Source organism: Elephas maximus, chromosome 18 (genome assembly GCF_024166365.1).
Source record: "Elephas maximus indicus isolate mEleMax1 chromosome 18, mEleMax1 primary haplotype, whole genome shotgun sequence".
In the NCBI taxonomy this organism is placed as follows: Eukaryota; Metazoa; Chordata; class Mammalia; order Proboscidea; family Elephantidae; genus Elephas; species Elephas maximus.
Window position 1 is genome coordinate 72872109 of NC_064836.1, and position 23215 is coordinate 72895323.

The window sequence follows — 23215 nt, forward strand, 5'->3', positions numbered from 1 at the left end:
CACTTCTTCATCTTGATGGGACGTGCGAAATGCAATAAGCTGTCCTTTACTTTGAAGGGAAAGTCCTGATGTGCTGTAGACCACTAAACCCCTAAAAACTGACCTGTTGTGACAGGCCCCTGAATATTTGTAGGATTTGTCTCCTACCTGCTGATGTTTTGAGGAAAGCCCCCTTGGTCCAGGTAAATGTATGCTGTTGATATATAGTGTTGCCTATTCTAAATGAATGTAAATTGTTTCTGAGTCTCTTTTTTTGATAGGATTGGAAAATAATGCATTTGTTAGATCAATTGTTGCGACAACATTTATCAAGCATTCCATCATTATGTTACTTATTAAAAGTGTCCCTCATAGCAGTCTGATTGGGAATTTCTCTTCTGATCTGCTGATATATCTGCCTGTTTGGGGGCCAGGGTCACGGTTCTTTAATTTCTGTAGTGTTAAATTATGCTTTGATACCTGGTAAAGCATGTTTCTTCACACCGTTTGTTTTCTTTTCTTTTCTTTGGCAAATTTACACTTCCACAGACACTTTGAAGTTAGTTTGTGAAGTCCCTTTAAAAAAATGTGCAAGAACTCACCAGCTTGGTAATTTTTCTCTGACAGGAACAGTGTTCTTCATGAGCTATGGAGTACATCATTTGCCTATATATGTTTTTTTCATTCTGTAACTGATATTTCACAATTAAGATAGGAGACCCAGAAACAAAGTGTGTGGTGGACACTGTGATGAGTTGCTGAAATTCCCCTTCAAGAGGAGAGCTGTTAGGAGTTTCTGGGAGTGCTGCCAGCAAACAGCCTTAGCTGTCAGCCCACTCTGGGGATTGCCTCAGCTGAAGAGTCACCTCTTCCAGAACCTACTGCCTCCCCAGGGAAGCCCACATCCAAGTATGAAAACATATGACTACCCCAACTTGGGACATCCTAGCCTCAGAGCTCCCCATGGTTGGCTGAGACTTTCACTGAGACTTTACGGTAGTAAAACATACATACAGAAAATAGATAAATGACCTAACACACACACACACACACACACACACACACACACACACACACACACACACACACACACAAAACCCCCAAAACAAAAAACACTCTGGTAGCTTTACCAGTCGCTGTAAGCCCACCTCATGTCCTCTTTCCAATAATATTCCCTCCCTCTTCTTCAAAATTAACCACCACCCTGACTTCTAACACCAAGGATTTATATGAAGTATGATTTTCATACAGTGAAATGTACAGTTCTTAATTTGACAAATGCATACACCTATATAACCCACTATGTAGCAAGGCTCCAGGAATTGACAGAATAGCAGTTGAGATGTTTCAACAAACACATGCAACTCTGAAAGCACGCACTCATCTGTGCCAAGGAATTTGGAAGACAGCTACCTGGCCAACAGACTGGAAGAGTTCCATATTTGTGCTCATTCCTAAGATAGGTGATCCAATGGAATGAGGATATTATCAAACAATATCATTAATATCACATGCAAGTAAAATTTTGCTGGAGATAAATAAGAAACAGTTGCGGCAGTACATCCACAGGAGTCTTCATTATCTACTGCTGCTATAACAGAAACACCACAAGTAGACGACTTTAACAAACAGAAATTTATTCTTTCACAGTTTAGGAGTCTAGAAGTCCAAATTCAGGGTGCTGGCTCCAGGGGAAGGCTTTTTCTCTCTTGGCTCTGGGGAAAAGTCTTTGTGATCAATATTCCCCTGGTCTAGGAGCATCTCAGCTCAGGGACCTGGGATCCAAAGGATGCGCTCCACTCCCAGCTCTTCTTTCTTGGTGGTAGGAGGTCCTTCTCCTGTCTGCTTGGTTCTCTCTCTCTCTCTTTTTTTTATCTCAAACTATATGGGTCATAACAAATTATGGATAACATTGAGAAGAAAGGGAATTCCAGAACAGTTAATTGTGCTCATGTGGAACCTATACATAGACCAAGAGGCAATCATTCGAACAGAACAAGGGGATACTGTATAGTTTAAAATCAGGAAAGGTGTGCATCAGGGTTGTATCCTTTTGCCATACTTATTCAGTATGCATGCTGAGCAAATAATCTGAGAAGCTAGAATATATGAAGAAGAATGTGACATCAGGATTGGAGGAAGACTCATTAACAACCTGTAATATACAGATGACACAACCTTGCCTGCTGAGAGTGAAGAGGACTTGAAGCAGTTGCTGATGAAGGTCAAAGACTGCAGCCTTCGGTATGGATTACACCTCAACATAGAACAAAAATCCTCACAACTGGACCAATAAGCAACATCGTGATAAACAGAGAAAAGACTGAAGTTGTCAAGGATTTCATTTTACTTGAATCCACAATCAATGCCCATGGAAGCAGCAGTCAAGAAATCAAAAGACACATTGCATTGGGCAAATCTGCTGCAAAAGACCTCTTTAAAGTATTAAAAAGCAAAGATGTCACTTTAGAGACTAAGGTGTGCCTGAGCCATGGTGTTTTCAATTGCCTCATGTGCATGTGAAAGCTGGACAATGAATAAGGAAGACCAAAGAGGAGTTGATGCATTCCAATTATGATGTTGACGAAGAATATTGAATATACCATGGCCCGCCAAAAGAATGAAAAAATCTGTTTTGGAAGATGTGCAGTCGGAATGCTCCTTAGAAGCTAGGATGGCGAGACTTCGTCTTACATACTTTGGACATGTAATCAGGAGGGATCAGCCCCTGGACAAGGACAGCATGCTTGGTAAACTAGGGGGTCAACAAAAAAGAGGAAGACCCTCAACAAATGGATTGACGCAGTGGCTGCAACAATGGGCTCAAGCATAACGACTGTGAGGATGGCGCAGGGCTGGGCAGCGTTACGTTCTGCTATCAGTTGGAACCGACTCAACAACAGTGGGAACTGGAGATGCTGAAGGACCTGCTGCTGCTTCTCCATGCCTGTAAGAAGCACCAGCAGATCAGTGACAACGTGCATGAGCTGCTCTACATCGACTTTCAGGGTGTAATGACTGCTGCTTTACTTCTGTTATTTAAATCTTGCTCAAATTTCTCTTGTGGGTAACCCTAATTTGGAACCACACAGGAAAAGGAATTCTGGGAAACATTTCTTGCTTAGCTGAGTCAACATAGTACAAATCAACACAAGGTCTCAAAGTCTCCAATTATGATTGTAGATTTGTCTATTCTTTTAGTTCGGTCAAGTTTTGCTTCACATATTTGGCTGCTTTGTTATTAGGATGTGGACATATTTAACATCATTATGTCTTCTTAATGAATTGACCATTTTATTTTTATAAAATATTCTTCTTCACCTCTGGTACTACTCTTTATTTCGAAGTCTTCTTTGTCTGACGTTAATATTAGACACAAACACGCCAGCTTTGTTGTTTAGTGTTTGTATTTCTTTTCCATCCTTGTATTTTCAACCTGTCTCTTTATTTTTAAAGTTTGCTCTTTTAAACAGCTTATAGTTCTGTTTTATAATTTTGCCCATTCTGACATCCCTCCTTTTTAATTAGGGTTTTTAGTCTGTTTACTGTCAGAAGCACTATGGACATGTTGGCTTTAAGTTTACCATCTTGGTGTTTGTTTTCTATCTATTTTCCCTTCATGCTTTTTGTAGTGAACACAAAAAATCCCCTTTTCTGCCTCTTTTCTTAAATGTAATATTTTTAGCATTTCACTTTATTTCTGCTATTGACTTTTAAGCTATGTTTCATTATGTTAAATTTTTAGTGATTGTTCTAAAGATTACAATTTATATGTTTGACTTATTACAGCCTACTCTCAAAAAATGTTCTTCTACTTCACAAACATTGTAAAAACCTTACAAGAGTTAGTTGCCAACTCTTGACGTTTTTATCTTTTGTTGTTACATAATTTACTTCTACAAAGACTATAAACTCTATAATACCGTGTCATTATTTTAAGTGATTAACAGTCTCTTAAATACTCTTAAGGTATACATGTAGATGTTTTTTAAAAAAAGTCTTTTATATTTTACAACATATTTACCCTTTCTGGTATTTCTCATTTTTTCTTATAAAACTGGATTTCTATCTGGTATCATTTCTCTCAGCCTAAGAAACTGCTTTTAGCACTTCTTATAATTCAAGTCTGCTGGAGATTGTTTTCAGCTTTTGTCTGTCAGAAAATATTTCTATTTCACCTTTGTTTTTGATGGGTAGTTTTGCTGGTTATAAAATGCTAAGTTGACAGCTTTTTTTCTTTCTTAAAAAGAAAACAAAGTTCTGTGTCTCTTGGCTCTCATTATTTCTGATGCAAAGTTAGCCATAATTCTTATCACTAATCCCTTTCATGTGATGAGTCTTACCGATTTTCAGCTTTCAAGACTTTCTGCTTATCTTTGTTTTGCAGCTGTTTGACTGTGATGTGCTTAAGTGGTGTTATTTTATTTATTCTGCTTGAGTTCACTGAACTTCTTGAATCAGAGGGCTGATATCTTTTATCAGTTTTGAAAAATTCTCAGCTATATTCTCTTTAATACTTTTTTCTGTCTCCTTCTCTCCCTCTTCTCCACCTGAGACTGATTATTTTGATGTTTGAGTATTTGATATTGCCAACAATTCTGGAATGCTCTCTGCTATTTCTTCTCCCTTTTTTCTCTATGATTCAGTTCTGATAATTCCTTTGGCTTTAGTGATAATTTTTACCTTTCACATGTCCAATACAGTTATAGGCCCACTGAAAGATATCTTTATTTTTCTAATATTGTTTCTTATTTCCAGCATTTCCATTTGCCTCTTTTTATATAGTTTCCATCTCTGCTGAAATACGCCATCTATTCATGCATGTTGTTCACCTTTTTTATTCGATCTTTAATATATTCATGATATTTATTTTAAAACAACTGTCTAATAATTCTGACCTCTATCCCATCTCTGGGTCTGATTTTATTGACTGTTTCTTCTCCTAGAGATGGATTACATTTTCCTGCTTCTCTGTGCATCTCACGATTTTTGATCGAATGATGATACCACGTGTAAAAGAACAGAAGATCTTGAAGCAAGCAATACTTTTGTCCATAAAGGCACACTTCTTTTTTTAGGCCACTAGGGAACTAAGTCTTTTTTTTTTTTTTTTAGGGAACTAAGTCTTTCTAGTCTGTAGTAGAGCTGGGTTGGGTTTAGTGGCTGCTTTAGTTAAATTCAGTTACCACTGACTTCAAATTATTTGAAGGTGGGATCAGAACCCTCCCTTTAGGAGGCTTAGGTTTTGAAGGCCTGGACTGTTCTTTGCCCTTTGCATTCAGCAAGCCTCACATGCCTGGGCCTCTGGGAGCCTCTCTCAGTTATTCTGCTTTTCTCAATCACAGATGGCTGCTGCCTTGTATTCAGTGTAAGACCCAGAGTGCTCAGAGGAGTTCTTCCAGACTTTATCAGACCCCTCACACCTGCACCTCAGAGGAAGTCTCTCTCGGCTGTAAACTACTGCCCCTTTCTCAGTCATCCCTTGTCAGCTGTAGATTGCTATTGCTCTGCTTTCAGTGTAAGGTCTAGAGTGCCTGGAGGGTTTCTTTCAGTTCTCCTGTTCTGTCCTCAGACTTCAGCCTGCTCCACATGCTTGCACCTCATGAGGGTCCATCTCAGCTCTCTTGCCCCTTTTCCATGTACAACTGACCACTTCTTAACACTCAGTGAGGGTCCAGAGTATCTGCAAGATTTCTCTCAAATTTTCTGCTCTTCTCTCATACATCAATAGCTCCCATATGCTTAGACCTCGGGGTATTTACTTTCAGCTTTCCTGTTCTGTCTCTAATTTTTCTTGTGAGCATATGGGGAATGCTGTGGAAAAGTGGTAATAGGTGGGTGCAGACTCTCTTTGTGTCTGGGGATCCTAGAAATGGTAAACCACCATGCCAACCCACACATAACCTTAGAAGTTCATCAAAAGCTCAGCTGTTTTTTTCTTACCCATGTCAATGGCAGCTTCATTATTCTCCTGCTCCAGCAAGGATTTGAGCAGTCATGAATCTCTTCTTTCCTATGAATATGAGCAAAAATAAACGATCAGGATGTCAAATCAGACTCATATGAATCAGAGATCTTAGTCAACATCAAGCTTTACTAATAATTTCAAGAGTACAGGCAATGAAGGGGCTCAGACAAAGCAAGGAAAGATCTTGAGATGTGAAAGGTGGCTCTTCAATCCTTCTTTTCCACACCAGACATACTTGCTGTTCCACAGTAGACAAGATCTTTAAGTGAGATATTGGGGTATTATTATGTCACACAGTGGGGAATGTTTATTTTATGACACATGCCCAAACTCTGGTGTATGTGACATTTCCCAGGAAGCTGTTCTTCAGAAATCTGTAGATTCTGTTTATTTATATAACCAAGCCTTAACCAGGAACATACTGTGGAGAATATTCCACAGATAAGGACCCTCCTCCTACTAAATATCGTTAGATTATTTACTTGGAGTTTCAATTATCTTGTTGACAAAGAGGTTAGACTAGGTCAACTGCCTACTTTTATTTTTTCTGGAATCATTCCCCTGATAAAGAGGCGAATGAATCAGCTGCTTTAATTCTTTCCTCTCCAGAGGGACTCATCACTTTTATCTTTTTTTTTTTTCCATGCTCAGCTCTTTGATGGGTTTAAAAAAAACTATGACTTGTGGGTTATCCAGTTTCTTCTCATTGTTAGAATGAGAGTAACGTTCTCTTGGACTCTCTGCAGCCTAATCTGAAGTGGGTCCCTTGATATGGAATTACAATTTGAGGAAAGTTTCCTATATCATTTTTTTTTCACAATATCCTTTTTTCTCTTTCTATACCTTTTACTTTGATATTAAATTTCTTGAATTAATTCTGTAATTTTCTTACCTTTTCTCTTGTCCATCTCTTTTCCTTTTTGTTCTTTCAAGACACTTTTGACTTAGTTTTTTTAACTCTTCTATTGAATTTTTTGTCAGTTATAAATGTTTGATTTCAGACAGTTATTTGTTATTCTCTGACATCCTTTTTATAGAGTACTGTTTATATTTCATGGGTACAGTATCTATATATCTCTGAGTAATTAATATGCTTATTCTAAAATATTCATCTGCTCCCTGTACTATTTCCCACAAGTACTTTTCTTTTGTGTTTAGTTGTTTTAGTTTCTCTCTTTCATGATGAAGGTTTTCCTCAAGTGTCTGGTGATACTTGTCCATTCATAAAAAGTTGATTGGAAGTTCTTTCAGTGTACAATAGACTTGTCCTCTGGTGGCCATGTCGGAAGTATGATCAAATATGAACCAGCTTTTCTGTTTGGAGGTCCAAAGTTTTAATATCTATAGGCCCTTTTCCTGCACCTCTGAGTGCTTAGTTCCTCTAGAGAGGAATTATCAAATCTCGTGCCTGAGGAGTGAGATAAGCCTGGTTTCTGGCACTGGGAGCAGAAGTTGGAGTGTTTACTATGCAGGATTTTTATACATTAACTCCTAATATACCTGACTTCTTTACCTTAAGCCAAACCTCTCAGTGTTTTTTTTTTTTTTTATATTGCAAAAAACCTTTTTTCTGCGTGATGCAGGAGGGATAATTGCCTAGATTTTTTTTGTTTGATAAAAGAATATACAGACTTTAATCCCTTTGCTCAATCCTGAGCTTTACACTTCCCTTTTCTGGCATCTATTGCCTCCATGTCCCCAGACTTTAAGAGATTCCGTAGAGTAAGTAGGCCTGCTTCTCTATGCCCAACTCACTGTGGGTGTTTAGATTTCATCGTCCTGTGCTATGTATGCTAAGTCAGTTACTGCTCTTTTATTCACTTTCTGTTTCCTACATATTTGTTTATGTCAGGTGTTTACTGCTGCTACTTCTCTTGTTCTTTTTCTGTCCTTGTGGAATTATGGGATTTGTTTTCTATAAATTATTGGTCTTAGTTTTTTCTTGGGAACCCGATATAGGATGACTGTACTTTCTTCTTCAGAACCAATTAAACCACAAAAGAACCTTTCCCTGTTGTGGTTCATTTTGTCCAGAGACCACAATGTAATTTCAAGCTCTGGTAATGTGATAACTTGGAGGAAATTTAATATTGGCACTTCTGGGTTACCATAGCCATCCACGTCTCACTGAGCAGTGGACCTGTTATTAGTGGCTGAAAGACTATTCCTTGGAAACTCCAACACAGCAACCAGTAGTGCGGCATGGCCCATCTTGAGCACATGTACTATGATCTTCCCCAATCCTGAGGGTAGTCACTGTGGCCTCATACTGGGGAATAGGTAGGGTTTCCGGTTCTATGTAGAACCGTGCATTCTGAGAGTGTATGTCAAAGCCAAAGAAATGCCACCCCAGTACTTCTTGGCTTGCTGCTGGCTCTGTTTCTCAAAGAATCACTCTTGTTCCATCTGAACAACCTAGTAGGCTCTGGATAGGCATTTGCCAGCCCTCTGTATAATTCCCCTGTGAAATAGCTCTCTCTCAACAGTTGTTGAAATCAATGAAGTTGCTCTCTAGAAAAGGTCCTTAATTGTTGTTTTAGGGGGAAAGAGGATATTGACTAAGAAATTTGCCATTGCTTCTTTGTTGCTACATTTGATTTTCCGTTTGATAGCTACATCAGCTTTTTGGGCAGGCTCATCTGCCACCTTTTAAAAATATAACTATTGCATTAAAGATCATATTGACACTAATAGAAAATGTCTAAAGAGGAAATAATGAAGAGAGAGAGGAAGTTGATGGGCACCAAAAATGGTGTCAGCAGTTTCATGTGAGACTAATGCGAGACTGGTGCAATTAGTATCTTAATCTTCTGAGGTCACAAAGAATCCAAGAAAGAAAATCCCTCATCCATTGTTCTTCCTCTTCCCCAGCAGGGCAAAAAATAAAACTGGGAGCATTACTTCATAGTTTGTGGGTTATGTTAGGGGATGTGGGGGAATCTCAGTTATCATTTACTGTAACTGTATTCAGAAAAAATTCTAAACAGTGTTGCTGCTTCCAAAGCTCCTAAAATTTCTAGGTTAAACAAAGTTGAATAGTTCTAGCCACAAAATGAGGAGATACATTGTGGGTGAAACAATTCTGGTATTCTCCTTCATGAAGAGATGGTAGGTAAATATCTGAATCACAAAAGATGTTACTGTGTTCTATGTTTGATGTACTTCTGTTAAAGTCAAAATAAAAACAACTATCTCCCTTCCCTGTTATAAGAGAATACATATTAAGTGAAAAGCCCAATAAGCAACCAAAGCAAAACAAAATATAGATGAATATTAAAAAACATTTAACCTGTGAAACATTTCATAGAATGAAGGACTCTGGAAGGCATTATGCTGAGTGAAATTAGTCAGTTACAAAAGGACAAATACTGTATGAGACCAATATTATAAGAACTCGAGAAATAGTTTAAACAGAAGAAAATATTCTTTGATGGTTATGAGGTTGGGGAGGGAGGGAGGAAGGGAGGGAGAGGGGTACTCACTAATTAGATAGTAGACGAGAACTATTTTAGGTGAAGGGAAAGACAACACACAATACAGGAGAGGTCAGCACAACTGGACTAACCCAAAGCAAAGCAGTTTCCTAAGTAATCTGAATGGTTTGAAGGCCAGCGTAGCAGGGGCAGGGGCCTGGGGACCATGGTTTCAGGGGACATCTAGGTCAATTGGCGTAACAAAATCTATGAAGAAAACATTCTGCATCCCACTTTTGAGAGTGGCATCTGGGGTCTTAAACGCTAGCACACGGCCATCTAAGATGCACCAATTGGTCTCAACCCACCTGGAGCAAGGGCGATTGAAGAACACCAAAGATACAAGGTAATTATGGGCCCAAGAGACAGAAAGGGTCACATGAACCAGAGACTACACCAGCCTGAGGCCAGAAGAACTGGATGGTGCCCGGCTACAACCGATGACTGCCCTGACAGGGAACACAACAAAGAACCCCTGAGGGAGCAGGGGAGCAGTGGCATGCAGACCTCAAATTCTCATAAGAAGACCAGATTTAATGGCCTGACTGACACCAGAAGGACCCCAGAGGTCATGGTTCCCAGACCCTCTGTTAGCCCAAGACAGGAACCGTTCCCAAAGCCGACTCTTCAGACAGGGATTGGACTGCACTGTGGGATAGAAAATGATACTGGTGAGGAGTGAGCTTCTTAGATCAAGTAGACACATGAGACTCTGTGGACATCTCCTGTCTGGAGAGGAGATGAGAGGGCCGAGGGGGTCAGAGGCTGGCCAAATGGATGTGAACATAAAAAGTGGAGAGAAGGAGTATGCTGTCTCATTAGGGGGAGAGCAACTAGGAGTATATAGCAAGGTATGTATAAAGCTTTGTATGAGAGACTGACTTGATTTGTGAACTTTCACTTAAAGCACAGTAAAAATTAAAAAAAAAAAAGAAAAAATATTTAGATTGTACCCAAAATAAGACTCTGTCTCATATTCATAAAAAACCCAAAAGTTGCCATTTTATTGAAATGTGAGACCCTGGGGTAAGAATATGGCAATTCATCTTGGAATCCTCATTGTCTTGCACAATGTTTAGAATATAGTAGGTGCTTAATGAATGTTTGAACAAACAGACAAATAAACTGGAAACAAAGAAAACCTGGAGTTGACCATTGTAAGATAATGTGCTACCATACCAAACCAAAGCTGTTGCCATGGAGTCAATTCCAACTCATAGCAACCCTGTAGGACAGAGTAGAACTGCCCTACAGAGTTTCCAAGAAGCAGCTGGTAGATTTGAACTGTGCATCTTTTGGTTAGCGGCCAGGCTCTTAACCATGGTGCCACCAGGGCTCCGTGCTACCATAGGAATTGGAAAAACTTCCACAGTCACCATGGCCGGGTAAGTGACTGATCATTTTGATGTTGGCAAGGCCCAGTCCTCATTGTTCCCTAGCAGTTGCCACTACCCCCTCCCACCAGTGGGACAAAGGGCACATAATCTAACCTCAGCCTGTGCTTCCAGCTTTCTCTCAGGATCCCCACATGACCCCCCCCCGTCAAACTCTTCCCCTCATTGTTCTCTCAATATAGTTTATTCTGTCCTGACTCTGTGCCTTTGTTTACATTGAACTTAGAATGTATTCCTCTGCACCTCTGCTTCTGAGAGCCTACTTATTCTTTCCAGGCTGATGCAAACATCAAATACTTCAAGATGACTCTTTAATCATCCCACTCTAAGTAAGGCTGCCTTAGAGCACTGATTGGCTCTGCTACCACCCTGCTCTGATTACATACTCCCTCTTTTTTTTTTTTTTTTTCACATTGTAGTTCTTTTATATTTGTTTTGTTTCCCCTGTTAGAATGTCAGCTTTTAGAGACCAAGAACTCATTCTCATCTTGCATCAAAATTTGGTGAATTGACCGGTCGAATAATTCAGCATTGAGTACTTATTGATTACTTTTACAATGTGCCATGTAGGTACCATGAAGACTGCATAAATAATTTTAATATTAAGGAGTTTACAGTCTAGTAAGGGGGACAAGGCATACAAAAATAGCTGTGATACAAAATGAAAAGTAGAAAGAATATTAAAAAACAAAACAAAGCCCATTTCTGTGGAATCAGTTTCAACTCAGAGTGGCCCCACAGGACAGGGCGGAACTGCCCTGTGGGGTTTCCAAGGCTGTAATCTTTATGCAAGCAGACTGCCACATTTCTCCCATGGAGCTGCTGATGGGTTCCAGCCACCGACCTTTTGGTTAGCAGCTAAGTGCTTTAACCACTGTGCCACCAAGGCTCCTAAAAAAAATTATAGAATGACACAAATAAAGTATTATGGCATTAAAAATATTGATAACATACTTGGGGATAGCAGCTAAGCTTAATTAAGAAAGTGACATTTTAGCTGTTTTTGAAGGAAGGACAGGATTAAGGCATGGAGAAGGACATTCCAGTAGAAGGAAACAGTGTAAACCAACTGGGAATAGGAAGCATTGTTTTCTTTAGGAAAAGGAAAGTGGTTCAACTGGGTTTAGGTCTTGACAGTATGATAGAGTGTTTTAGGAAATAATCTGTCGTCATTGAGTTGATTCTGACTCATAATGGCCCTATAAGACAGAGTAGAACTGCCCCATAGGGTTTCCAAGGAGCAGCTAGTGGATTTGAACTGCTAACCTTTTGATTGGCAGCTGAACTCTTAACTACCAGGGCTCCTTTAGGAAATAAAGGCAGATTAAAAAAAAACAAAAACAGTTGCCGTCGAGCCGATTCTGACTCATGGCACCTCCGTGTGTCTCAGAGTAGAACTACGCATCGGGTTTTCAGTGACTGGGGCCTTTTGGAAATAGATCGCCCGGGCTTTGTTCTGAGGTGCCTATGGGTGGACTTCAGCTGCCAAACTTTTGTTTAGTACCCGAGTGCTTAACCATGTGCACCACCCACAGACTGTGATATATTATACACTAAGACGTTGAGACTTTATTTGGTAGTCAAAGTCATTTGAGCAGAGAATTATATTTGATGAGAACTATACTTCCAGATTAGTTTAGCATAAGTGGGAATATACTTTGGAGAAAGGGAGAGACTGAAGTAAGAGTGAGATTGCTTTAGTTTATATAAGTAATTAGGAGCCCTGGTAGGACAATGGTTTAGTGCTCGGCTGCTAACCAAAAGGTTGGCAGCTTGAACCCACCAAGTGGCTCTGTGGGAGAAAGACCTGGCTATCTGTGCCCATAAAGATTCCAGCCTAGAAAACCCTATGGGGCAGTTCTACTCTGTCACATGGGTTGCTATGAGTTGAAATAGTCTTGATGGCACCTAATAACAACAACACACGGAAGTCATTACAGCAGGGGAGTAGCAGTGGAAATTAAAAGAGGAGTTGTTAAAGAAAAGACCCAGGTCTGATCAGCTAAACTAGGTGTCTGATTGTGAGACAGCAACGGTAACATCAGGGTCAAAGAGAATCAGCCTTTAAGCCTGGGTGACGGAGCGGCTGATTATGTCATAAAATAAACCGAAGGATACAGAAGGGAATACATTTGGAAAGAAAGGTCTTAAATTCATCGATATAGTAAAATTTGAAGTGTGTAAGGAAACCTAGGTAGAGATATATCCTATGTTGTTGTTGTTAGGTGCTGTCGAGTCAGCTCTGACTTTTGAAGTAGTCTGCCAGGTCCTTCTTCCTAGTCTGTCATAGTCTGAAAGCTCTGCTGAAATCTGTCCACCATGAGTGACCCTCCTGATATTTGATGTATCAGTGGCATAGCTTCCAGCATCACAGCAACGTGCAAGCCACCACAGTACGACAAACTGACAGACATGTGGTGGTAAATGTCTCCCATAGCAATTGAAAATGCAGGACCTAAACTTAGCAAGGAGGTTGGGGCTGGAGACAGAGTTGGCAGCCATATTTCTAGAAGTGATAGCTGAAGCCATGACATTTGATAGGAATGTCTAGGGGTAAAGTACAAGCAGGTGTAGGGAAGAGATGCATTTCTCCGTGAAAGGCAGAACAAAGAGCCTGTGAAATAGGCAGAGAAGGGTAGTAGATGTAGGAGAAGCATCAAAACAGTGTTAAAGGCCAACAGGAGAGGAGACTTTCAGGACAGGGTGATCTGTCATAACAACTGCTGCAGAGCTATAAAGGTGAGAGGAAATTCGGTTTGTCACTACGTGATCAGAAGTTGACATTTGATAGCCTCATTTCCATAAATTAGTGAAGAGCAAAACCCAGATTACAAGGAATTTAGGAGTGAGTGGAGGGCATGGGAATGGAAGCTGCAAGTATTTGAAGAAGTGTTGAAGAAATTTTGTAGAAGTCTGAAGAAAAGAGAGACATAGGACATTTCAGAAGGAAGATTTCCTTCCCGTTTGTAGAACAGGAAAAGAGATACAGCAACTACACAAACAGAGCCCTCTATAATTTCAGCTACCGCACACACTGCTGGAGGCATCTTTGGGGATCAGTAACAATACAGGGCTGCGGTATCTGATAAACCAAAAAAACAAAAACAAAACAAAACAAAAAACATTGCTGTGGAGTTGATTCTGACTCACAGCGACATTATAGTATAGGGTAGATTTCCAAGGCTGTAATCTTTATGAAAGCAGACTGCCACATCTTTTTCCCAAGGAGCTTCTGGTGGGTTCAAACTGCCAACCTTTCCGTTAGCGGCCAAGCGCTTACCCACTGCACCACCAGGTATTCATACTGTGGTGGCTGGCATTTTGCCGTCATGCTGGAAACTATGCCACTGGTATTTCAAACACCAGCAGGGTCATCCATGGTGGACATGTTTCAGTGGAGCTTCCAGACTAAGATAGAATAGGAAGAAGGACCTGGCAGCCCACTTCTGAAAAAGTTGGAACAGACTCAATGACACCTAACAACAACAACAACACGGGAGACATTTCCACCTAGGTTTCTTTATAGCACTTCAAATTCACCATAAAATCAAAAACCAAACTTGTTACCATTGAGTTAATTCTGACTCATAGTGACCCAATAGGACAGAATAGAATTGCCCCATAGGGCTTCCAAGAGTAGCTGGTAGGTTCGAACTGCTGACCTTTTGGTTCGTAGCAGAGTTCTTAAGCACTGTGACACCGGGGCTCCAAATTCACTATAGAAATAAGAAAACTGTGGGATCTCATAGAATGAAAGTAGTAGAATTTTCAGATATTTGAACTCTGAATAGCTGCAGAGCTCAAGTATTTAGCAGAGTTCTGACCAGTGCTTGCATGTGAGGAAACTACCCAATGCTGGTAAAGAACCACTTGAAAGGATTAGATGTAACAGGATCCATCTAATCAAAAAAAAAAAAAAAGCACTCAAATAGGGTCAGGAAAAAGCATCTGTTCCCACTAGCCAGACTGGAAATGTCATATTTCACAGGATGCTGGGTGGAGTACTCAAAAGGATTTTGCTTCTATTAAAAACAAAACAAAATAAAACCAAACCCACTGCCATTGATTCCGACTCATAGCGACCCTGTAGGACAGAGTAGAACTGCACCATAGAGTTTCCAAGGAGAGCCTGGTGGATTCTATAGTGAGGAATAATTAAGAGTAAACACAGCTCTGGTCCTGTCTAACAAATTTTAAAAGCAAGACCAAAAGGATAAAACTGCTTCCAACTATCAAGAAAGTGAAAAGAAAATGTACAGTTTGGGAGAAAAATTTCAGGAGCCATATATATGATAAAGGCCTAATATCCAAAATATATTAAAAAGCTTCAACAATTTAACTGCAACAAACAAACAAACAAACAAACAAACAAACAAACAACCAATCAAAAAAGGGCAAAGGACTTGAACAGACTTAAGAGGATTTTCAGATGGCTAACAAACACATGAAAAGATGCTCAATGTCATTAGCAATTAGGAAGATGCAAATCAAAACCACAATGAGATACTACCTCACTCCCATTAGAATGGCAATGATTAAAGAAATGGAAAACAACTGGAGTTGGCAAGGTTGTGGAGAAACTGGAACCCTCATCCACTGCTGGTGGGAATGTAAAATGATACCACCACTGTAGAGAACAGTTGCGGGTTACTCAAAAAGTTGACTCCATGACATCTGTCATGGATTGAATTGTGTCCCCCCAAAATATCTGTCAATTTGGCTAGGCCATGATTCCCAGTGTTGTGTGATTGTTCAGCATTTTGTCATCTGACATGATTTTCCTATGTGTTGTAAATCTTACCTCTACGATGTTAATGAGGCAGGATTAGAGGCAGTTATGTTAATGAAGCAGGACTCAATCTACAAGATTAGGTTGTGTTTTAAGGCAATCTCTTTTGACATATAAAAGAGAGAAGCTAGCAGAGAGATAGGGGGAACCTCATACCACCAAGAAACAAGAGCCAGGAGAATATCACATCCTTTGGACCTGGAGTCCCTGCACCGAAAAACTTCTCAGCCTGGGAAGATTGATGACAAGGACCTTCCCCCAGAACTGGCAGAGACAGAGAAAGGCTTCCAAGTGCCCTTGGATCTGGCACTCTGAATTCGGACTTCTAGCCTCCTAGTCTGTGAGAGAATAAATGTGTTTGTTAAAGCCATCCATTTGTGGTATTTCTGTTATAGCAGCACCAGATAGCTAAGACAGCATCTAAGACCAACAATAAAAAACAAAAACAAAAAAACCTACCATATAATCCAGCAATCCCAATCCTAGGTGTACACCCAGAAGAAGTGAAAGCAAGAACGCAAACAGAAAACATGTATACCAATGCTGATTGCGACACTTTTCACAATAGCCAAAAAAGTGGAAACAACCAAAATGTCTATCGACAGATGAATGGATTGACAAAATTTGGTATATATGTACAATCGAATGTTACACAGCCATAAAGAGAAATGAAGTACTGATGAAACATACATGAGCCTTGAAAACATGTTGAGTGAAATATGTCAGTTGCAAAAAGACAAATACTGTATGATCTTACTTATATAAAATAACCAAATATAAAGAAAGAAAAAATTATAAGTGGTTACCAGCAGTGGGAGGGAGGGGTTTTTGCTTAGGCAGCATTGACTTTATGTTAATGGTGGTGGAATAATTTGAAAAAGAGTCGTGATAATGGCTGGACGACATGAAGAATGTAATCAATGTCACCAAAGCATACATGTAGAAATTGTTGAATTGGCGAATGTTCTGCTGTGTATATTTTTATAACAACAATAATAAAACTTCTTCTAAGTAATTTAACTGCATCCAGGAACAAGGCTCAAGAATATTTTTGGGAATACAAGAATATGCGGCATTCAAAAAGATAAAATCTACAATTTCTGGCCCCCATCAAAAGTTACCAGGCATGCAAAGAAGCAGGGAAATAGGACACAAAATAGGACAAAAATCAATTAACCAAAACCAACCAAGAGGTAGCACAGATGTTAGAATTAGCAGGCAACGTGTTTAAACAGTTATTATAACTGTATTCTGTATGCTTGATGACAGAGAGACATGGAAGTTACAAAAAAGACCCAAATCAATTCTAGAGATGAATTTGCATGTCTGATATGGCAGTTACGCTGGATGGGATTTATGGAAGATGAGACAGTTCAGAAAAAAATTAGTGAACTTGATGACAAAGCAATAGAAACAAAAACGAAACAGAGAAAAATGAAGGTAGCATCAGTGAGCATAATATAGTTATAATAGGAATTCTTAAAGAAGTACAGAAAAGTATTTGAAGAAATAATTGTTGAGATTTTTTTCAAATTTAGTGAAAATTGTAAGCCCACAGACCCAAGAAGTGCAATGAAACCCAAACACAAGCAACCTGAAGAAAATGTCACTGTGACAGATCATTATCAAATTGTTAAAAAAAGTTGATAAAGAGAAAATCCTATAAGCAACAACAGAAAGAAGACATATTGCATACAGAAGAACAGAGATGAAGATACCAACAGAAACAATACAAGCAAGAAGGCAGTGAAGGAATATCTTAAAGTAGTAAAGAAAAAAAAGTCACCAAGAATTCTGTCCCAGGTGAAAATATCTTCCCAAAACAAATATGCAATAAAGACATTTTTAGACATACAAAAGCTTGAAGAGTTCATCACTAGCAGAGCCACACTATAAGAAAGGTTAAATTCACTCAATCAGATGGAAACTCCAGTTGGAAATATCGATCTACACAAAGGAACGAAAAATACTAGAAATGCAAAATATTTAAGATACTGATCTTATTTAAATATTTGAAAAGATAATTAAATATTAAGCAAAAATAATGTCAATGTAGTGTGGGGCTTATAAGATATTGTGCTGGGCAGTATTCTGAAAATAGCCCCCAAGACTCCATGCCTTAATTCCAAGATATCGCTCCTATGATCTTGTTATGTTCTGTGGCAGAGTTGACTTTAAGATATGGGGATAATCCAGGTGGTCTAATTAATCATATGAACCCTTTTCAGAACAGTGAGTTTTCTCTAGTTGGTAGCAGAAGGGGAAAGCATGAAAAAGGACGTTACAGATTGATTAATTTAAGGGTCTTGAGATGGGGATATTATCCTGCATTATCTGAGTGGGATCAATGTAATCACAATGGTCCTTATAAGATGGAGGGGGAGGATCAGAGTCAGCAGGAGGAGATGTGACCACGGAAGTAAGAGGTTGGAGTGATACAAGGAAGAGGCCACAAGCCAAGGAATGCAGGTGACCTCTGGAAGTGGAAAAGACAAGCAAATGGATTCTTCCCTGATTCCAGAAGGATCGGAGTGCTGCTGCCACCTTGATACCTCGACACCTCGACTCAAAATTAACCAAGAGTATAAATGCAAGTACTTCTTTACATCTTCAGGTTTTAGACTTCTGACCTCCAGAGCTAAAAGAGAACAAATCTGTGTTCTTTTAAGCCACTCAGGTTGTGGTAATTTGTTAAAGCAGCAACGGGAAACTAATACAGTTTGACAGATTCTTAAAATATTAAACATATATCTGCCTGCATATATCCAAGAGAAATAAATGCATATTGTCATACAAAGATTTGTATATGAATGTTTTAGCAGCTTTATTTGTAAGAGCCAAGACCTGGAAATGAAACCAATGCTATGAGTGAATGGACAAACAAGTTGTGATGTATCTATAAATGGACTTCTGTTAAGTAATAAAAAAATGAACTACTGATACAACAATATGGATGATTCTTAAAATAATTATTATGGTAATTGAAAAAAGCCAGAAAAAAAAGTATGTACTGTATGATTCCATTTATATTAAAGTTCTAGAAAATGCAAACTAATCTGTAGTGACAGATTAGCATTTGGTTGGGGATGAAGAGGAAGGAGATGGCGGTGCAGGAGGGAAGGTTTACAAAAGTTACGAAGAAACTTCTGGGGGTGATGGATGTGTTCATTATCTTAACTGTGGTGACATCTTTGTTTTTAACACTTTAAAGAGGTCTCTTACAGGTTTGCCCAATGCAATATGGCATTTGATTTCTTGACTGCTGCTCCCATGGTGTTGATTGTGAATCCCAGTAAAATGAAATTCTTGACAACTTCAATCTTTTCTCTGTTTATTATGTTGCTTATTGGTCCAGTTGTGAGAATTGTTTTCTTTATGTTGAGATGTAATCCATACTGAAGGTTGTAGTCCCTGATCTTTATCAGCGCTTCAAGTCCTCTTCATTTCAGCAAGTAAAGTTGTGTCATCTGCATATTGCAGGTTGTTAATGAGTCTATCTCCAATCCTGCTGTTGCATTCTTCCTCATGTAGTCCAGCTTCTCAGCTTATTTGCTTAGCAGATTCATAATGACACTATAGGACAGAGTAGAACTGCCACATATGGCTTCCAAGGTCCAGCTGGTGGATTCGAACTGCTGACCTTTTGGTTAGCATCTGGTCTCTTAACCACTGCACCACCAGGGCTACTACAGATTGAATAAGTGTGGCGAAAGGATACAACCCTGATGCACACCTTTTCTGATTTTAAACCACCCAGTATCCCCTTGTTCTGTTTGAACGACTGCCTCTTTGTCGATGTACAGGTTCCTCATGAGCACAATTAAGTGTTCTGGAATTCCCATTCTTCACAATGTTATCCATAATTTGTTGTGATCCGCCCAGTCAAATGCCTTTGCATAGCCAATAAAATACAGGTAAACATCTTTCTGGTATTCTCTGCTTTCAGCCAAGATTTATCTGACATCAGCAACAATATCCCTTGTTCCATTTTCTCTTGTGAATCCGGCTTGAATTTCTGGCAGTTCCCTGTTGATGCACTGCTGCAACCAGCCTTGAAATATCTTCAGCAAAATTTTACTTGTGTGTGACATTAATGATATTGTTTTATAATTTCCACATTCTGTTGGATCACTTTTCTTTGGAATGGGCATGAATATGGATCTCTTTCAGTTGCTTGGATGGGTAGCTGTCTTCCAAATTTCTTGACATAGGTGAGTGAGCGCCTCCAGTGCTGCATCCCTTTGTTGAAACATCTCAGTTGGTGTTTTGTCAATTCCTGGAGCCTTCTTTGTCTCCAGTTCCTTCAGTGAAGCTTGGACTTCTTCCTTCAATGCCACAGAATCACATGCTACCTCCTAGTATGGTTGAATGTCAGCCAGTTCCTTTCAGTACAGTGACTCTGTGTATTCCTTCATCTTCTTTTGATGCTTTCTGCTTCACTCAATATTTTGCCCATAGAATCCTCCTGTATTGCAACTTGAGTCTTGAATTTTTTCATTTCTTTCAGCTTGAGAACTGGCAAGCATGTTCTTCCTCTTTGGTTTTCTGACTCCAGGTCTTTGCACATTTCATTACAATACTTTACTTTGTCTCCTTGAACTACCCTTTGAAATCTTCGGTTCATCCCTTCTACTTCACCATTTCTTCCATTCACTTTAGCTACTCTACATTCAAGAGCAATTTTCAGAGTACCTTCTGACACCCATTTTGGCCTTTTTTCCCCTGTGTTTTTAATGACCTTTTCCTTCTTCAAGTATGATGTCCTTGATGTCATTGCATAACTTGTCTGGTCTTCGGTCACTAGCGTTCAATGCATCAAATCTATTCTTGAGGTGGTCTCCAAATTCAGGTGGGATATTCAAGGTCCCATTCTGGTTCTTGTGGATGATTTAATTTTCTTCAGCTTTAACTTGAACTTGCATAAAGCAATTGATGTCATGTTCTGCAGTCGTCCCCTGGCCTTGTTCTGATTGATGGTATTGAGCTTTTCCATCATCTTTTTCTACAGAAATAGTCAATTTGATTCCTGTGTTTTCCATCTGGTGAGGTCCATGTGTACAGTCACTGTCTATGTTGTTGAAAAAAGGTATTTGCAATGAATAAGCCATTGGTCTTGCAAAATTATATCATACAGTCTCTGGTGTCCTTTCTATCACCAAGGCCATATTTTCAACTATCCTTCTTTGTTTCCAAGTTTTACATTCCAATCACCAGTAATTATCAATGCATCTTGATTGCATGTTTGATCAATTTCAAACTGCAGAAGTTGGTAAAAATCTTCAGTTTCCTCCTCTTTGGTATTAGTGATTGAATAATACTCATATTAACTGGTGTTTCTTGTAGGCATGTGTATATTATCCTATCTCTGATGGTGTTGTGCTTCAGAATAGACCTTGAAATGTTCTTTTTGACAATGAATGGGATACCATTCCTCTTTGATCTGTCATTCCTGGCATAGTAGGCCATATGGTTGTCTGATTCAGAATGGACAATATCAGTCCATTTCAGCTCACCAATGCCAAGGATAGCGATGTTTGTGCTTTCCATTTCATTTTGGATGACTTCCAATTTTCCTAGATTCATACTTTGTACATTCCACACTCAGATTATTAATGTATTTTTGCAGCTGTTTCTTCTTATATTGAGTTATGCCACATCAGCAAGTGAAGGTCCTGAAAGCTTTATTCCATCCATGTCATTAAGGTCAACTCTACTTTGAGGAGGCAGCTCTTTCCTAGTCATACTATGAGTTACTTCCAACCTGAGGGGCTCATCTTCCAGCAGTATAACAGACAATGTTCTGCTGCTATTTATAAAATTTTCACTCGGCAGTTTTTTCAGAAGTAGACCACCAGGTCCTTTTTCCTAGTCCATTTTAGTCTGAAAGCTCCTCTGAAACATGCTGCTGTTTGAAATGCTGGTGGCATAGCATCTAGCATCACAGTAACACACAAGCCACTACAGTATGACAAACTGACAGATGCGTGATGTGTTAAATGTGATACTACGCATATGGTATTTGCTATAGTTTCTGACACAGAGTAAGCACTCAAGAAATTCTCGCTATTTTTTAGTTCAAGAGGAGTGGTAGAGCAATAATTAACTGAGAAATACCAAGGGTCTTTCAAAAGAAATGTCAAATCCAATTTTCTCACAGTAGATATTGGGGAAGAAAATGGGGAACAGACTTATTAAATATAGCATGTTATTAAATACACTTCACAAAAATATGATGCAATCAGGGTGTGGCTGGGTACTGCTCTTTCAATTTAGCGTAAGAGCTGTGAAATTCCTGTTCTCGATATATAAGGTTTGCTCACTAAGTGACAAGGGTTCTATCATATTCTTCTTGTAACAGTATCTGCTTAATGAATGTGTGTCAGACTGAATTAATCATCTTTGTCTCTCTAATCCAGGGACATGAAATTTATGGCCAAGTGTACATGCTAAATTAATTAAGCTCAATTTAATTTTGGAGATTCCCTGCCTCAAGACACGTAGTCTTCCCTGATGCAAAATATTTAGGTAATGATAGACAGGAAGCAGCAACTTATGAGGAAGACAGGCCTGGGGAACTCCAGAAAGTGTACGGGAAGTGTCTAGGAGAGGTGATGTTAGGTTGGGCTAGGGAGTCAGGGCACTTCCATTTCCTATGGTTTCCACATGTCCTTTCTGGAGATGGAGTAGACTCATTGCCAAACAATAGATATTTGTGTTTTCTTCCCTAGTTCTTGTTCTTGCTAGAGGTAGGAGTTGGGTACTGCTGGGTGGGATGAGAATTTTTGTTTCTACTCTGTACCTATTCCTGAAGTTAATCTGTCTCTAAACATGCCACCAAGTTATTCCATGCTGGTTGCATGATAGGTCAGAGTAAAGTTTAACAGCCACAGTGGGTTCCATATAGACCTAGTTTTATAGAACATCATTGCTTGAAAGAGGATTGCTTAATCAATCAAATACTAAAGTATAATTGAGTAAAGCTGGTTAAGTTTGTTATCTCACTGAGGATAGGATTGTAAATATTTAGTGTTCTTCAGAGTTGAAAGAAAAACAATATATTGGTAACACCTTGCGGTGATATAGATTTTTATTTAAAATACATTTTTCTGATTATAAATGCAATACTAGAAGAGGATGCTTTTCATATATAAACAACTTATGAAAGAAGTTTGTTCTCATTAATAATCAGGGAAATGAAAATCAAAATCATAATGAGATATCAGGAGATTGACAAAATTTCAATATGACAGTATTAAGTGTGGGTGAGGATATGAGGCAACAAGAACGTTCATACACTACGGGTGGGAGCATAAGCTGATACAACCACTTTGAAAACAGTTTGGTATCAAAAACAAACAAAACCAAACCCAGTGCTGTCGAGTCGATTCCGACTCATAGCAACCCTACAGGACAGAGTAGAACTGCCCCATAGGGTTTCCAAGGAGTGCCTGGCGGATTCGAACTGCCGACCCTTTGGTTAGCAGCCATAGCGCTTAACCACTACACAACCACGGTTTCCCAGTTTAGTATAAAATAGTCTAGTAAAATTGAATTTGTATGTGCTCCATGACACAGCAATTTTACTCCTAGTTTCATGTCCCAGAGAAAATCT

General features: G+C 39.2%; 1 pseudogene; it reads left to right on the forward strand.

The window, feature by feature from the left end:
* Window positions 1-2894: 2894 nt before the first annotated feature.
* Window positions 2895-23215, forward strand: part of LOC126061381 (protein kish-A-like) — a 39043-nt pseudogene continuing 18722 nt past the window's right edge.